The sequence below is a fragment of the Pipistrellus kuhlii genome, unplaced genomic scaffold (genome assembly GCF_014108245.1).
Source record: "Pipistrellus kuhlii isolate mPipKuh1 unplaced genomic scaffold, mPipKuh1.p scaffold_m20_p_7, whole genome shotgun sequence".
Classification (NCBI taxonomy): domain Eukaryota; kingdom Metazoa; phylum Chordata; class Mammalia; order Chiroptera; family Vespertilionidae; genus Pipistrellus; species Pipistrellus kuhlii.
Genome location: NW_023425573.1, coordinates 7,396,105 through 7,412,852, shown reverse-complemented (window position 1 = coordinate 7,412,852; position 16,748 = coordinate 7,396,105).

Genomic DNA, 16,748 nt, shown 5'->3' with positions numbered 1-16,748 from the left:
AATTATTTTCTTAGATGACTATAAACAAGTATAAAATAATAAATGCCACATTGAATCATAGTCACTGTCTAGTTTATTATGTTGCGAATTGAGGGAGATAATTTGCAATATTTGTATGGATATTGTCCTTAATGTAAGCTTTAAATTTGCACTGAAGTTTTAAACATATTTGTTTAAATAGTCAAATAATTCTACAAGTTTCTCATGTAAAAGCAGCAGCCTCTTCCTGAACTTTTTAAAAATCTTCTCCATTCCTCCTTTCTCAGAAGCAAATGTATAATAAACGATTTTAGCTGATTGTGTTCTCTTCCTCGCTTCCTTTCCTTTTTGCTAAGGTGTATACTAATTTTTTTTTATGTGTAGGTTTTTAGCCAATTAATACCACGCTATTCAAGAATGAAACGTTTAATAACTAATAGACTTTATGCAACAAGTTTCAGCAGAATTAGCTAGAAAACATTTTTACTCGGCCGAAAGAAGTACCTTTCATTATTAATACAGAACCGCAGGGCGTAGGGAGACGTCAGAGGCTCAATCATCTAAAAAGAATTTCTAGGGAAAAAAACCCACCAAAAACCCTTCCATTTCGTTCTGTAACTGCTCTATAGTGAGAGAAAAGCATTCTTTTTTTTCTTTTTTTTTTTTTTTTTTTTTTTTTTTTTTGGCATGCTCTCTCTTCTCTCCACCTCAGGACATACAGACAGATGCTCTGGCTGCTTTACAGACAGGCCGAAAGTTCTTGCTGTGGTTGATCAAAGTTGGAATGCCTGGGGAAATTACTCAACTTAGACAGCCCGGAATTACATCTAGCCAAATTGTTACAGTGCTCCACTTTTCCCATGTGTTAAAGTAATATCGTAGCTGTCCTGGATGTAAGTTGAGAGAACATTGGTTTGTATCACATTCTGTGAACACTCGAATCAAATAGAGTATGTTGAATGCCCAACTTTAGTATCTGTGACAGTTCATTTTTTTATTTTAGCTGTTCAGTTACACAAAAGACAACATACTTTATGTTAAAAAAACAAAACCCCACATACAACGGCATATGTATTAGGAACTAAGGCTATTTTATGGTCTTGAAGCATCCAAGCTCCCCTGGAAATGTCAGAATAAATGCCGCCAATGTTGATATTTGTTCATTAGAGCATTTGTTGATCTGGCATGCAATCCTCTGTCAACAAATGGAACCTCATTTGCTCTAATTTATTATTAAAATTTTTTAATAAAACAGCACTGCACATCTGTTCTTACCCTCCTGTTGATCTGCCTAATTTGCAAATAAACATATAAATACTTAAGCAGAAAAGGACATCATAGCAGTGTATGTTCATGTTTTTTAAATTAAGAGTCACAGAATCACAGCACAGAGACTTACACAAATCTCTAAAATAAAATATTGGCTTCAATAGACGTGCACATCTGAAATAGTTTTAAACTTTGTTTTAGTTGGATTCTTTATAATGTCCGGGAAGAGGTTAGCACACACGGTACCTGAGATTGTTCTTTCCACATGAACTGCAGGGGAAAAGACAAATGCAGCTGTTTTTCCAGGAAAGCCAAAATTGGCATCCACTTGCACTTCCTGTCAACCTAAATAATTACACCTTTCAACCATTTTGACAATAATATGGAAATATCACTGAATAAAAACCCACAACCACACCCCTAACAGACCATGAACTTATCTTAAACCATCCTTCTATCAAATGTGGGGTGAAGACAGGATCAGAATTGGGGAAGGGAGAGGGGTCATACTAACTTATAAGTACTAATTTATAACTGTGCTTCTTTTTATTAGAACTCCACCCCTCTTTAATATGTTAACATCTGCACATACTCCAAGAAAGGAAGATGTAAATACGTTCCTCACTCTCTGTTTTCTGAGAAAAAGAATGCGTTAAAGCACTGGTGCCCCATGTTATGGATATGCGTGTCAGGGACTGTCAGGAAGTGAATACTCCTCGCAGAAGGCTGGACCCATACAATCGCTGCCAGTGAAAACTCCTGGCAGCTGGAATGGCCAAAGAACTCTTGTCACCTGGGGCACCTAGGGTTCAATATTAAGTTGCTTGCTCTGCTCTAGTGAGATGCAATCCCTCATTCTTCTGACAGTAGATAAAGCCTGCTGCCTGAAACTGATCATTGTCAACAACCGTCATTGCTCTGAAAGGTGAGAGCTCGTTCTCTCACTGCTGATCATTAGCTGAAGCAGCCTCCACCTCTGTTTGTCTCATGTAAATTTCTGTTATTGGAATTTCCTGCCCAGGCTAGGGTGTATCCCATAGTCTCAATAAAAGGGATAGCAAGGCCAGAGCAGTGAGTAGTCCTCCCACTAGAGGTGGGCTCCCGCCTGGTCCCCAATCTTCCCAAGTTAGTTCTGTTCAAGTCTCTTTTCATTTGTGAGTAGCCTTCTCCAGAACCCAAACCCAAACCCTGAACCAGACCCTGAAACACACGGGATGTGAAAGAGGTTCCCACATATGGTGCCTAATGTGGGACATCTGAAGTAGATGATATTTTTCGCCTAGAATTAAGGAGGGAAAAAATACACTGAGAAAAGGTGTGGAAAATGCACCAAAAAACAGGTGAGGGAAATTCACCACACCCAAAGCCCACAGCCAGCTGAAGAAACCGGATCTGCAAGTAGAGTGGGAATGTCTTTTTCATTTTCAGCCAGGCTAATGGGGAAGAATTAAGTTATAAATATAAAGTAAACTTTATTATAGACTTTTGGTTTGCCTGCTTAAAGAATGTGGTTTCTTGTTCAAATTAAAATCTTAGTTTGTATTTGGAATTTAACATCTGTAATAAAAAGTGAAACTCCACTGCTGAAACCACCTTTGGTGAGGAGAAATTCACAGGAAGAGGGCAAGGCTATCTGCTCTCCCGCAATGAGATTACTCAATGCCTTGTTTAAAAATTATAAAAGAACTTGCAGGGAAATGCAGATCTTGGCCAAATTGGGTGTTAGTTATTATTTCGGGAAGCAAAAAAATAAATAAAAATTTTGAGATCTTTATTATATTAAGCATGAAAAAATGTGTGGCCAGATCTGTTGCTGATGCTTCCCCCAAAGTAAGCAGGATGTTGGGGAAGGTAGACACATGGAGATCCAATATGGAAGCCCACTCTCCCAGCATGCTAACAAATGTGGTAATTTGCTTTAAAAGGCAGTCTTTCAGATTGCTCTTCAAAATATTCGCTTAGATTTTGCTGAACACAGAAAAATCTTCTTGGCTCTTCATTACTAAAAACAACAATATCCCAGTAGAAGTTAGATTATAATATTTAGGACCCAAATGTTATAGATCCAAACACATACACACACACACACCCACACACACCCACATACACATTCAATAGTCACATTAAAAATCCAAATGCCAATAAATCTAATATCTCTGTTAATATAAGAAAGGAAGATGTTGTGCACTCAATTGGAAAGTCTAAATTGCTTCCACATAGCCAAAATACAAGATTACGATCAAACCCATCAAATGACCAAATGTAGCTTTAAATGGCTCAAAACTGAATTCCAAATGTAATATATTTTTAAAAGTAACAACTCCCAAAGCTAAATATGGGTTCCTATATGAAGCGACATACTCCCTAGGAATTTCCAAGCCCGTGGACTTGGACCTGTCTTTTACCAGATTCAGCCAATAGTAATTCATTGAATCAGGTCCATGTAAATCAAGAAATGGACAGCAAAGAGTGAAAAGTCTTTCATCTTCCCATCAGTGTAAAGTAAAACATAACATGCTCAGTATAAAGTAAAGTGTTATGACTTGGGAAAAAACTAATACAATGCACAGTTTTAGTGCAGTGTGAAATTCATCTAAAATATAATTGTTGATTCATTTTTATTTTTTTTGAGCATGACCTTTTATGCTAGAGAGCATGTTTAATTTCAAGCGTCTTAGACCACATGTGTCAAACACAAGGCCCGCGGGCCAAATCCGTCCCGCCAGGCCTTGCAATGTGGCCCGCACCGCGCTGTCATCACTGCACTCCGCTGCGTTTCCATCACAATGACAGTTTATGACTGTTCAGTAAACCATTCGGCCCGCGATTTAGGCTGGATTTTAGATTTTGACCCCTTCTCTGATTGAGTTCGACACCCCTATCTTAGACAAAGAATAGATATACCCATTGTATAAAGACCAATAGTAAGTTTCTCTTCTTATCGAAGATAAGAATCAGTATCTGGATTCAACAAAGTATTGTTGTTGTTGTTGTTTTTATTAATCCTCACCCACGGATATTTTTTTTCCATTGATTTCTTGGGAGAGTAGAAGAGAGCGGGAAAGACAGAGATATTGATGGTTGCCTCCTATCCTAGGCCCAGGGCCCAGGCCAGGGAGAAGCCTGCAACCAAGGTATGTGCCCTTGCCCTTGACTGGAATCGAACTCGGGACCCTTTGGTTGTCAGGCTGATGGTCTATCTACTGAGCCAAACCAGCTAGGGCCAAAAAAGAAATATTTTAACAGAGAGTGTAACTTTTACTGTCCCAGGCTCACTGGGCCCTACCTGGTGCTTCTTTGTTTGCATATGACCACCCAGAGTCAGTCTCCTAATTAAATTAATGTTCTAGCAGAGAGCAAGCAAATGCATACAGCTTTTCGACATATTGTCTTCGGTCAGAGGTAGAAATTCTTGGGGGCAGTGATTTTCCCTCCTCCCCAGGACATGGTTCCTTGGCTGGATGCACCTTCATGAAGTATAATTGTGTGTGTATGCCTAAAAAAGAAAAAAAAAGAAAAAGAAAAAGAATGTTTTGTATAAACAGCTGGCAAGCATAGAGTACCTAAGCACCCCTGGAAATACTGATGAACAGAAAGGCAAAAGAGGATATTTGACTGAAATAATCGATGATATCAGGGTGAAAAAAAAAGTAAAAAGAGCATCTAAAGTCAGAACTCCAATTTCATGCAACGACAAGATTGTAAGTACTACAAAGGATAAAAGATAAAGCTCCTTGCTTCATACACAGAAAAACTGGACCCCGTCCATTAACAGAGAATAAAAGGTATTATCAATAGAAGAGAAGAGATTAGACCTTCAGCGGTAGTAGGTTTAAATTTAGACTCATTAGCCACATTATGGTTAATGGCACTTGTGTGCATGTGTGCTAAAGGCATCGGGCTTTCAAATGTGTCCAGCCCCATGAGGAAGGGGGAGGGGAGGAGGAGGCAAGGAAGCACTGAAATACTCCGCTGCCCTCTGCTTATGAAAAGAAGATTCCTGCAAAACAAAAGCTGTGCAGAAGAATAAAGATGCTCATTCACTGAAATAATTTTTAACCTTCCAAATAAGCAGAAATGACTGGAAAGAAGATGTTCCTATTTTTTCTGCCATAAAACCCAAACACTGAGGTAGAGTAGGGAGCAGAGTGTAATTAAGCATCTACTCACAAAGAAACCCCATATGGGAACTTGTTACAGGTTTGGTGAGAGAAGGGGGGTTAGGGCCATCAGCCCTTCCTAGTGTGTCTTTCTCTCTAGATATGGCTATATTCCAGCAGCAAGCCACACCATCTCCATGACCGCTGGTCGCTGATTTTTTTGGTGTTTACCTTCATATCTCTGAATAACATGCCTTTTTTACTTTTTTTTTTTTTTTTTTTTTAGCAGCTATTATTCATAATCTATTGATTCCCTGCTATGGAAGTTGCTATAGCAGATGAAAACACACCCATGTACCTACCCAAACTTCCAATGGAGTAATATAATTTTAGTTTGATTAGTGTTTGTAGTTAATATTATTATTGCTATAAAATTCTATCAGTAGCTGATATTAAATGATGCCTTGTCCATTCCTGCTTTTTGCTTTTCTTGGACTTAATAATAACCTTATTTTTCCTGTTTGCTAATTTTTTCTATGTATATGTTGCTAATTCCAGGCGAAATTCCTTCAGCTGTCTAAGTCTCTTTTTAGTATATTCACATGTATTAAGTCTTTTTTTATCAATTCATCTTCTTGACAAAAATCTCCACCCCCCACTGACCTTCTCTTCTCTGGATCTGTTACCTCTCTCTGTCTGGGGACCACTGTCATTCAGGCATCTCTGGATCTTAGTAAAATATGTTGAAGATGAAAAAGACAACAAAGAAACATTGTATTTTCATTGTCCTTATGTCTGTTCAATAGTATCTTGTTTCTAGAAATGCTTTAAATAAAAAAATGTGACTTAGCTGGAGTTGTTTGGGATAGAGAGAGAAGTCACTATCTGTAACAGTAGAGAAAATGTCAGCTTAACTGCTGTTTTCAAGTCTAACAGTGTCTGCAGACTAAATTATGAGACTAAATTATGAACATGGAGTTGAATGAAGTCTTTTCAAGCTTACAATGAGTCTGCTTTAGTCTCCCTGATATTTTTCTGGAAGATATTTTTTTCCTTGCATGCTAGTTAGATGTTTCTCCAACTTAGCCTTATTTAATCTTCTACTTAAAAACAATTCTACCAAGTATTGCCTAATGGTTGAATTTTAATTAAAAAAAAAAAAGAATCTTATTGCAGTTATATAAAATATATTTTTATTGTGTGAAATAGAAAAATGCAAAAAAATAGAAAGGAGAATGATAATTGCCCCAATCTAATTACCCAGAGACAACCACATTTGTCATTTTGGAGTTTTATTTTCTAAAAATATACTTTAAAAATATACTTTTTACAGTAATAATATATTGTAGTAAAATTATGTTTTCTGGAATCTCTAGTGAGATGTAAAGTGCTTATAACAATAAGTAAAAAAATCAAGATGCATAGTATAATTACAACTCTTCTATTTGGACTGTGCAGATATCATTTATATTAGCACCTCCAAAAATAAAATCTTAGATATAAATTTAACAAAATATGTATTCAACCTATATGAGGAAAACAGCAAAACTCTAATGAATAAAATAAAAACTATTCTATGTTCATGTATAGGAAGTCTTGATATATCAGTTCTTCCCAACTTGATCTATAGATTTAATGCTACTCCTATCAAAATTTTAGCAAGACATTTGTCAGTATCAATAAACTGATTTTATACTTTATATGGAGAGGCATCACAATATTGAAGAAGATTAAAAAAGTTGGAGGCCTGATGCTACCCAACTTTAAGACTTACTATAAATCTATATTAAAGCAAGACAGTGTGGTATCAATAAAAGGATAGACATATATTGAATAGATCAATGGAATAGAATAGAAAGCCCAGAAATAGACCCACATAAATATAGCCAACTGATCTGTGGCAAAGGAGCAAAAGCAATAATCTTCAACAACTAGTGGTGAAAAAACTGGACATTGATATGCAAAAAGGTGAACTTAGACACAAAATTGACTCAAAATGGATCATAGACCTAAACGTAAATGCAAAATTACAAACCTCCTAGAACCATGGTTGGCAAACTGCAGCTCTTTGGCCCCTTGAGTGTGGCTCTTCCACAAAATACCACTACATGGGTGAGTCTATTTTGAAGAAGTGGCATTAGAAGAAGTTTAAGTTTAAAAAATTTGGCTCTCAAAAGAAATTTCAATCGTTGTATTGTTGATATTTGGCTCTGTTGACTGAGTTTGCCAACCATTGTCCTAGAAGATAACATAGGAGAAAACCTAGGTTGACCTTGGATATAGTGATGCCTTTCTAGATTCAACCACAAATGTACAATTTATGAGAGAAGTAATTGATAAGCTGACCTTATTAAAATAAAACACCTTATAATCTGCAAAAGACAATGTCAAGAAAATGAAAAACAAATACAGACTTGGAGAAAATGTGTGTAAAGGTACATCTAATAAAGGACTGTTATCCCCAATACAAAGAACCCTCAAAACTCAACAATAAGAAAACAAAAAATTAAATTTAAAGATGAGCCAAAGACCTACTAACCAAACACTTCACCAAGGAAGGTACAGATGACAAACAAGCATTTGAAAAGATGATCCACATCTTATGTCATCAGGAAAATGCAAATTAAAACAAAGAGACACCACTACACATGTATCAGAATGGTCAAATCCACAACACCAGAGTCTGGTAAGGGTGTGGAGCAACAGGAACTCTGATACATTACTAGGGGAAATGCAAAATGGGACAGCCATTTTGGAAGGTAGTTTGATAGTTTCTTATAAAACTAAACATACTCTTACCATATGATCCAGTAGTCATGCTTATTGGTATTTACCCAAAGATGTGAAAAATTTATGTTTACACAAAACCTGCACACACATGTTTATAGCAGCTTTATTCATAATTTACAAAAACTGGAAGTAGCCAAAATGTCTTTTAGTAGGTGAATGGGTAAATAGACTGTACATCCAAACAAAGGAGCAAGACCATGAAGTACAGACATAGTCACGAAAACCTACTTTTCAGAATGTTCTCAAAAGTGGGGAGATATCTGAAGTTTTCCCAAGAGAGGTCTACAACTAATAAATTTAACAGGATATGTGGTATTACTTGTTATCTGCCCCAAATTTATCTTTCAAACTGCCCAAATTTATCTCTCAAAATTAAAAGAAAAAATTAGGACTTGGATGGTTATGTTCACTTTATCTATACTGTTTATGATTTTAAAGTCTTAGAAAATACTCTCTTTCATTCTTTACCAAATGGTATGGTTCTTGAGCTTTTAAGCAGCAGCTTGGTTATTTAAAATGATTTGTCCTGGACTCAGCTGGTTTGGCTCAGTGGATACAGCGTTGGTCTGGGGACTGAAGGGTCCTGGGTCTGGGCCCTGCTGGGGGCTCGTGCAGGAGGCAACACAATTGATGTGCTTCTCTCACACTGATGTTTCTTCCTGTCTTTCACTCTCCCTGAAAATCAATGGGAAAATATCCTCAGGGGAGGATGAAAAAATAATAAAAAAAAAATAAAAAAAATGCTTTTTCCTGGGCCATGTCCAACTCCTTTTTAGGGCTTGAAGCCCATAATTTGGTATAATTTTGATAACATTTTCTATTGGTCATCTATATTGTTTTGTTGGCATTTTTAGATCAAGTCGTTTCATTCAAATAACAATCAACTCAATAGTCTGCTCCTCATATTGGTGTTGAAGGATTGTGTGTGTGTACGTGTGTGTTATTACCAGCTGTAATTTGGATAATCTATGTGTACAGTGATATTTGAAGGTGGTGGGATGTATAGCTATTTTGGTATATAAATAGTTTAGATTACTTTTGCCAAAACTTACTTTTGACAGTGAAATTCTTTTATCAGTTTTCAGGCCATGTCACACAGCCCCAGAGAATTTGTTTATTGTTTATCTTAGTTCACCCAAATATTTTGTTACATTCAAGAACCTAATGTTTCCTTCAAGACGGCATTTCAACATGCAATGTATCCCTCTAGTAATTTATTAGAATAGCAAATAAAACTTCTTAGAACTGGACTCTAGAAAATCCTAGAGTTTATCTTTTCCTTCTGGAGAAGGATTTGTTATTTGTTTTTTATCTCTAAGCTCATGTCTATATCTATGACATGAATAGTTCAGTCCCAAGACAATCGAACAGAAATAATATAGCAAGTTCAATTTTAATTTATGTGCTTGGATATGTATAGTAATGACGAAATGTGTGCAAGTGCATGTCATCTGATTTAAGGAGCTATAAAAGTGTTAGCGGTTCTTTTTGCCTTAGGACAATGGAATAAAAATAGTTAATGACAGCTGGTCAGGGTTTAAGCTTTCATAGTTATGTCCTTAGAAATCTGAACATGTTAATGTGTTGGCAAAATCTAATATTACAATTTGAGGGGTAGATTAATAAATGTTGCTAATTATAATATGATAATGAAACAAAATTTAATGGGTGGCTGTGTTGGTTAATGTAAAACTTAGAAAAAATTAAATTATCTGGTAAATGAGGATCGTGGCCTTCTTTTGTGGAGTAGTACTTCAATTTAAAGTAACAAATGTCAGCATCATAATCAAGTTTTGTTTTGGAATTATAAAATAATTGCATAATATCTCCAATGAGAAGTTGAAAACATAATTCAGAACAGTCCTGTGTATGGCTCAATATGTCAGTGGTTTTAAATAGACAAAAATAAGATTTAAAATTGTCTTTATAACCAAGTGTCATGATATAAAAATATTATAGGTTTTTTGAAGAGACTGTGTCTGGTGATTTGTTTGGGGACAGTGGTCAAATAGATTATATGACATCAGTGTCTTTTAAATCTATTTATTAAAAAAGTTAATTGCTGATTAAATATGGAATGGGCAGAGGATTAACTTGCAGTATTTTTTGGGTGAATTTTAGTGTTAGTGGTGTTTGTGAGTCTTTATGTTGTGGTTGGGAGTTTCTGCTTTGGAGTTAGGCAAACATGGTTCCTGGCCCAGACCTGCTTCAGAGTAGTCATGTGACCTTAGACAAGTTATTTAACTTCTCCAAGCCTCAGTTCCTTCATCATCAAAATGGGGGTAATAGTAGAATTATTACTTTCATCGAGTTGCATGAAAAAGTGCTTAACACAATATTTGGTACATAGTAGATGCTACATAAATAATTTCTCTTTTTCCTCTTCTTTGTCATTATTGCTATTATTTTATATTTGTTATTTCCTATTTCCTATTTTTTTTTTTTGTTTCTCACCAAATTTGGCATTACCTAAATAAGTATTAGGAATTTAAGAAGCTATATTTGTTGAATTCTTAAGAGATACTGATGGTAGTACAAGAAACTTTTCTCATGTACCTTGGAAATATTTGATACACAAAAGAAAAGGAAAATAGAACAACAGGTATTGCATATGGATGGATTTCCTCCAAAGATGTGTGGGATGTCTCTGACAATACTTCTCTTTCATGCTAGAGACCCATTGCATGAAGATTTGTGCAAGAATAGGCTTTCCTTCCCCTGACTTCCGGCACCAGTTTTCCTCCAGCACCCAGGACCCAGGCCTTCGCTCCAGCTGCTCCCTTCAGTCTTTGCTCTGGCCAGAGCATCCAGTCTTTGATCTGAGCACTGCTTCTGTAGCTCCCTCTGCCCCCCACCCTCCCCTCATAGCAGGCATCCAGGCCTGGCCACTCCTTGCCTGTGTATGCAAATTAACCCACCAATTTTTGTTGAAATTATTTTGCAAACTCACTACTGATTGGCTGGTGGGTGTCATAGAGGTACAGCCAATTTGCATATTTCACTTTTATTAGGTGTATGCTGCAGTGTGAGACTGTCATGCTGTCAAACTATGGAACTGGGCTTAAAAGAACCAGTGATGTTGGGTCACAGACCGTATAGCTATAACCTTCTTTATCTTTACAAATCAGTGTCATATGAGAGTCTAGAAATGGAGCTGCAGACTGACCAGAATTTTTCCAAGTCAAAATTTGTTTTTAACAAACCACATACAAAGCACAATGGGAAGTGCTAGAGAGCTGGAAAAGAGAAACCTGAATCCAGTCCCAGTTCTGTCAGAGATTAGTGTGACCTTGAGCAACAAGCTTAAACTCTGCAGCTTTGTTTCTGTAATTGTACAACAATGCATTTCAACTCAGATGATCTCAAAGAACTCAAATGTTTTCTAATTCTATATTTTCTAAGATACTGAAGCAATTATACTAAACTAATTTTAAATTCTTTCCTAGTTCAAGGTTGACTTGTTATAAGAACAGAAATGAGAAAAAAAACCTTGGGACTCAAATTTAGGGTCCTCATTCATATTCTGATTTCCCAAGCTGTGTGATCCTGGGAAATCTCTTTACCCAATGTATCTTAATGCTTGGCTACACTTTTCAATTAATCTGGAGGATTTTAAAAACACTCATGTTTGCCCAGCCAGTGTGGCTCAGTGGTTGAGTGTTGATCTATAAACCAGAGGTCACGGTTCGATTCTAGTCAGGGCACATGCCTAGGTTTCGGGCTCTGATCCCCAGTGCGGGGCGTGCAGAAGGCAGCCAGCCAATCAATGATTCTTTCTCATCATTGATCTTTCTCTTTTTCTCTCTGTCTCTCTTCCTCTCTGAAATCAATAATGTACAGCCAGGAATGTTCCAAAATCAGTGAGCTTTAGTGTCCTTGCATCCCAGATAGAGCTCCTAAAAAGAATAGTAATAACTGCCCTCTCTGTGTCACTGAGTTGAGGATCAAATAAAAGAAAACAGATAAAAGTACTTTACAGTATGTAAATGCACAGTAATTATTAAAGTAAGCATTACTAAAGGGCTTAGCTATTGTTATCATGCAAATGGCAGGGATTAGCATTAGGGTATTAATTCTGTTGCTGGAGTTCTAACCTTTTCAGATAAAATTCACTTGCTGTACACGGCAATTTACTTCTGCAGAGACTCCCAGTGCTGCTCTATGACCCAGTGTGGGCTTAATAACATACGTTGACTCACTGATTATTCCTAATAAACACAATCCTTCAAGTTTTTTCGTAGCATGTATCCTCACCACATACCTGTTTATCCCTTTGTGCCACAGCTTGTAAACGCATCAAACTGTGGGATAAACTCTCCTAATATTTATGTAGTGGGGGAAAAAATCAACTATTTCTCAAATGTATCTTATTCCATCAAGAATTCCTAATTAACCTTCATCTAACATAGTATCTTTTAAGGACTTAATTTATCTTTTTAAAATCTGACTTATCTTACTTAGTATAATAACCTCTAGGTCCGTCCACTGGTCACAAATTGTAAGATTTTATTCTTTCTTATGGCTGAGTAATATTCCATTGTATATATGTACCTCAAAGTCTTTATCCAATCATCTACCGATGGACACTTAGGTTGTTTCCATATCTTGGCTATTGTAAATAATGATGCAATAAACACAGAGATACATATATCTTTTCAAAGTAGTGTTTTGGATTTCCTTGGATAAATACTCAGAAGTGAGATTGGTGGGTCATATGGTTTCACTTATATGTGGAATGTATAAAATAAGTGAGCAATCAAAATAGAAACAAACTCATAGATACAGAGAACAATCTGATAGTTGCCAGATGGGAGGGAGGTTGGAAGGTGGGTGAAAAGGTGGAGGGATTAAAAAGTACAAATTGGCAGTTACAAAATAGTCATGGGGAAGTAAAGTACCTCAGAGGGAATATAGTCACTAATACTGTAATAACTATGTACGGTGTTAGGTGGGTGCTAGACTTATATGGGAAATGACTTCATAAATTATATAGGTGTCTAATCACTATGCTATACACCTATAATACTGAATGTCAACTGTAATTGAAAACTAAAAACATTTTAAGAGATAAAATAATATTAGGTTTCCTCCAGTGGTTATCTTTCTTTAGATATTTTCATGCTTTGACTCTTTGGTACACTTTTATCTGTTCAACTGTTCTACTAGGACTATCTCTGACCATTGCAGTTTAGGTAATAGACACTTGTTATTTTCCCAATAGAGTTGGAATAAGTCACACCTTGAATTCTGAAACTGGCCCACTGTGGTCTCTTCTTTGGATGAGCAGAGATGTATTTAACATGGACTTGTAGATGTGATTTTCATGAACTCAAAGCTTGCCTGAAACATCTCTGTGTCTGGGGAGTGTACTTGCTGCCACGAGGCTGCTCTTCGGGACTGAGTGTGAGGAATCCAGGCCGATGACTGATGGTGACAAGCACCAAGAAGGGTTGTCACTGCAAGGATTTGCACCCATTCAGCATCTCCATGCTCCCCGGAAAATACATCTTGGCAAAGGAAAAAGAAAAAAAACCACTCTGGGATTCCTCCAGTATCTGCATTCCCCCCCCCCCCCCCCCCCCCCCCCCCCATGATTTCTGACATTTCCATTGTCAAAGTCTGGGAATTGCCTCTAAGAGAAGAAAGGCTTCTTTCTTTAGGAGTTACTTGAAGTGATGAACAACTATCAAGAATTAAGCAACTACTACTTATTCATGAAACAAATAGTTGAATTTCAGTGAAGAACTAGCTCTTTTGGAATTAGACATGCAGACTGTGGCACATACTTTTCTGCTTATACGGTAAGCATAGGAGATAATGCAGTTGAGGAAATATTTTGTATATATATATATATATATATATATATACACACACACGCACACACACAGAGATAGTTACATTTATATATATATGTAGTTAAAATGATAGGTTTACAAATGAGGGTCTGATTTTTAAATTTTTTTCAAGGGTTGTTAAAAACAAACAAAAAGAACCAAAGAATTTATGTGTTAGAGACCACAGGGCACACAGGCCTAAAATATTTATTATCTGGCCCTTTATAGAAAACGGCTGCTGACCTCTGAACCACGTGGAAAGTACCAATAATAGAGCTCACTCAATTTTTACTTCCACCAAGAAGGAGTACATTGTCTTCTTTCCTCGGAGGGATTAATTTCCACTTGTAATATCAGTCTTCACAGCCCTTCTTAAAAGAGAATGAGAAGCCTCGGTTAGCTGACTCTGAAATAGAATTCTCTGCCCCCAGCCACTCTCTGTAGTAGCTGCTCTTGCATCAGAGCTGCCACCCTTGGCCCCTGTGGGTGCCACTGCTCTCACTCTCCCAGACGGCTCCCCGGCACCATGGCCAGCCCCCGCTTTGCTGCACACCTTCTTTGACCTTGGCTTTCTGGCCAAGTAATGATTGCCTTCTAATTGCTCTTGGGAATCTGCTGTGCTACACTGCCCTAATTTTTCGCTGGCTTTCACACTTGAGGGCCCCTCTTCTGCATCCCTTTCTCTACCTTCTCGCCCACAATCTCAGGTCTGTTAAAGGCAGGTGCCTTCCAAATGTAGGTAATAGTTCTACCCTTCACCATCAATTGCTCTTGTCTAGGCCCAGTTTTCTTGCTGGTTTCAAAGCGGGTCCAGTTCTGTGCCCTGCGACAGATTATACCAGAGAGAGGATTTCTGGGTGGTTTCCTTCACTAGGCCAACTGAGGCATTTTTGGAAGCAGTATTTATCCAAGGTAAGTCCATTCTAAACGACGTAGTGAGAATAATCTGATGCATATGTCCCTTAAAGAATATTTCATTCTGTTTTTAACCTCCCGTTAGCTCAATACATGGTTTCAGGACTCAACTTGCCATAAAGTTTCCTGAGTGAGACTGCTCCTTTTCTGACTCACTAGCTCATTTACTGACACATCATCCTGCCCTCAGGCCTGCCGATAATCATTAAAATTCTGTAAACAAATGCAGTCTTTTTTATGATAGCGCAGCAGACAACATCCTCCTTCGTCAACACACCCACATGGAAATTAGCTTTTCACTGGTGGGTGGTCAGTTGGCTCGGGCTGACTCACAGCTTTCATTTTGGGAATAGGCTTTGAGAAGCTGCCACTCAACTGCAACAGATGCCTTTCAAGTAACTTTGGGCATCTTTTTTTGCCTTTCATTTCCTTCTCCCTTCTCAGTTCTTGTACCCTTCCCTTCTCCCAAGCCCCTCTTCGATGATATTATTTCATTACGTCATGTAAACTGGGAACACCCGGTGCCAAGAACGCTGACCTGCTAGTAGGAACTACAGGGAGGTGGTGGGAGTCATTCATTCATGGCATGTTTTCTGACACCCTTCTTTGTGCTACAGACACCACGCTTGGCTCCAGGGAAACACGATTGAGCCAAAAGGAAAATGTTGCTGCCTTCACTGGGGGGAGGCAGCATCAGTTGTAGGTTTTTATGAATAATAAATGTGCGATAAATTAATATCCTAGCTCTGATAGAGAGAGGAAGAACTCATATTAGTGTTTAGCTCCCTCACAGCTGTGATCTCTGATCCCCTTCTGTGTGCATGTCTCTCTCCCTGTTTCCCCCTCCCTTCCCTTCCCCTTCCTCTCCCTCTTTGTTAAATCGGGGTGGAGAAAATGGCTAACCACACCAAGGCCTGTCCTTGGCTGCATTGCTACCGTGCTTGATGCCAGTGGAATTCTTGATTTCCCCAAAGTAGGTGCTATCATCTCCATGTTAAATACCAATAATGGAGTAAGACAACATTGCTATTGCCCAGACTGTCATGGGAAGGGCGAATCAATGCATATTTGCAGTATGGAGCCTAGAGGCGGAAATTATCCACAGCCCCTCATTGAAAACCATCAGGTTTAGCTAAGGCTGCTAACCCACCTAAACCAGGGATTCTGGATTTACCAGGATTGGATCTCAGATGTGGAGATGCATGCCACATGGTGAAAAAAATACACAAAACACACACACACACACACACACACACACACACACACACACACGATGCATATCCTAAGCCAGGTGCCACACACTGGGTCTCCAATTCCTTTTTTTTTTCTTCCCCGCCAGAAATTCCTAAATCCCTTAAGATATGCCCAGGTATACTTTCTGAACTTTTGAGCAAACATCTTCAGCTTCTGTTTCCCCCGCAGAGCCCCCAGGCCCAGGCCCAGGAACAGAGGCCTGGGCGGAGCGCTCCCCCACCCCCTCCCTGTGCCAGGGATCCCTGCGAGGGGGTCTGACTGGGGGGGAGGGGGGACGCTCAGCCCGCCACACGTGAACATGCTTCCTGAATGAGCAGCCGCGCTTTTTTTGCATCCCCGCTGCCACCCCTCCTAGTTATTTGCAGTTAGGAAATGAAGGAAGGGTTAAGGAAGATATGCTTGGTCTCAGTGTATTCCTGCAGGAGGAGGGAGCTGGACTAGAGCGCGGTGTGGGGCAGTGGAGGAGGACGAGGCAGGTCGATTTCTCTGCAGCTCATCCTCTCTGTCTCTGGCCTGGAAGCCTCATTCTTTCTTTCCTCCCGGCTGATCCCCGACTGACAGCTCCCCTCCCCCCGCCTCTCGAGGTGCCGCCGCCGCCCGGAGGCCG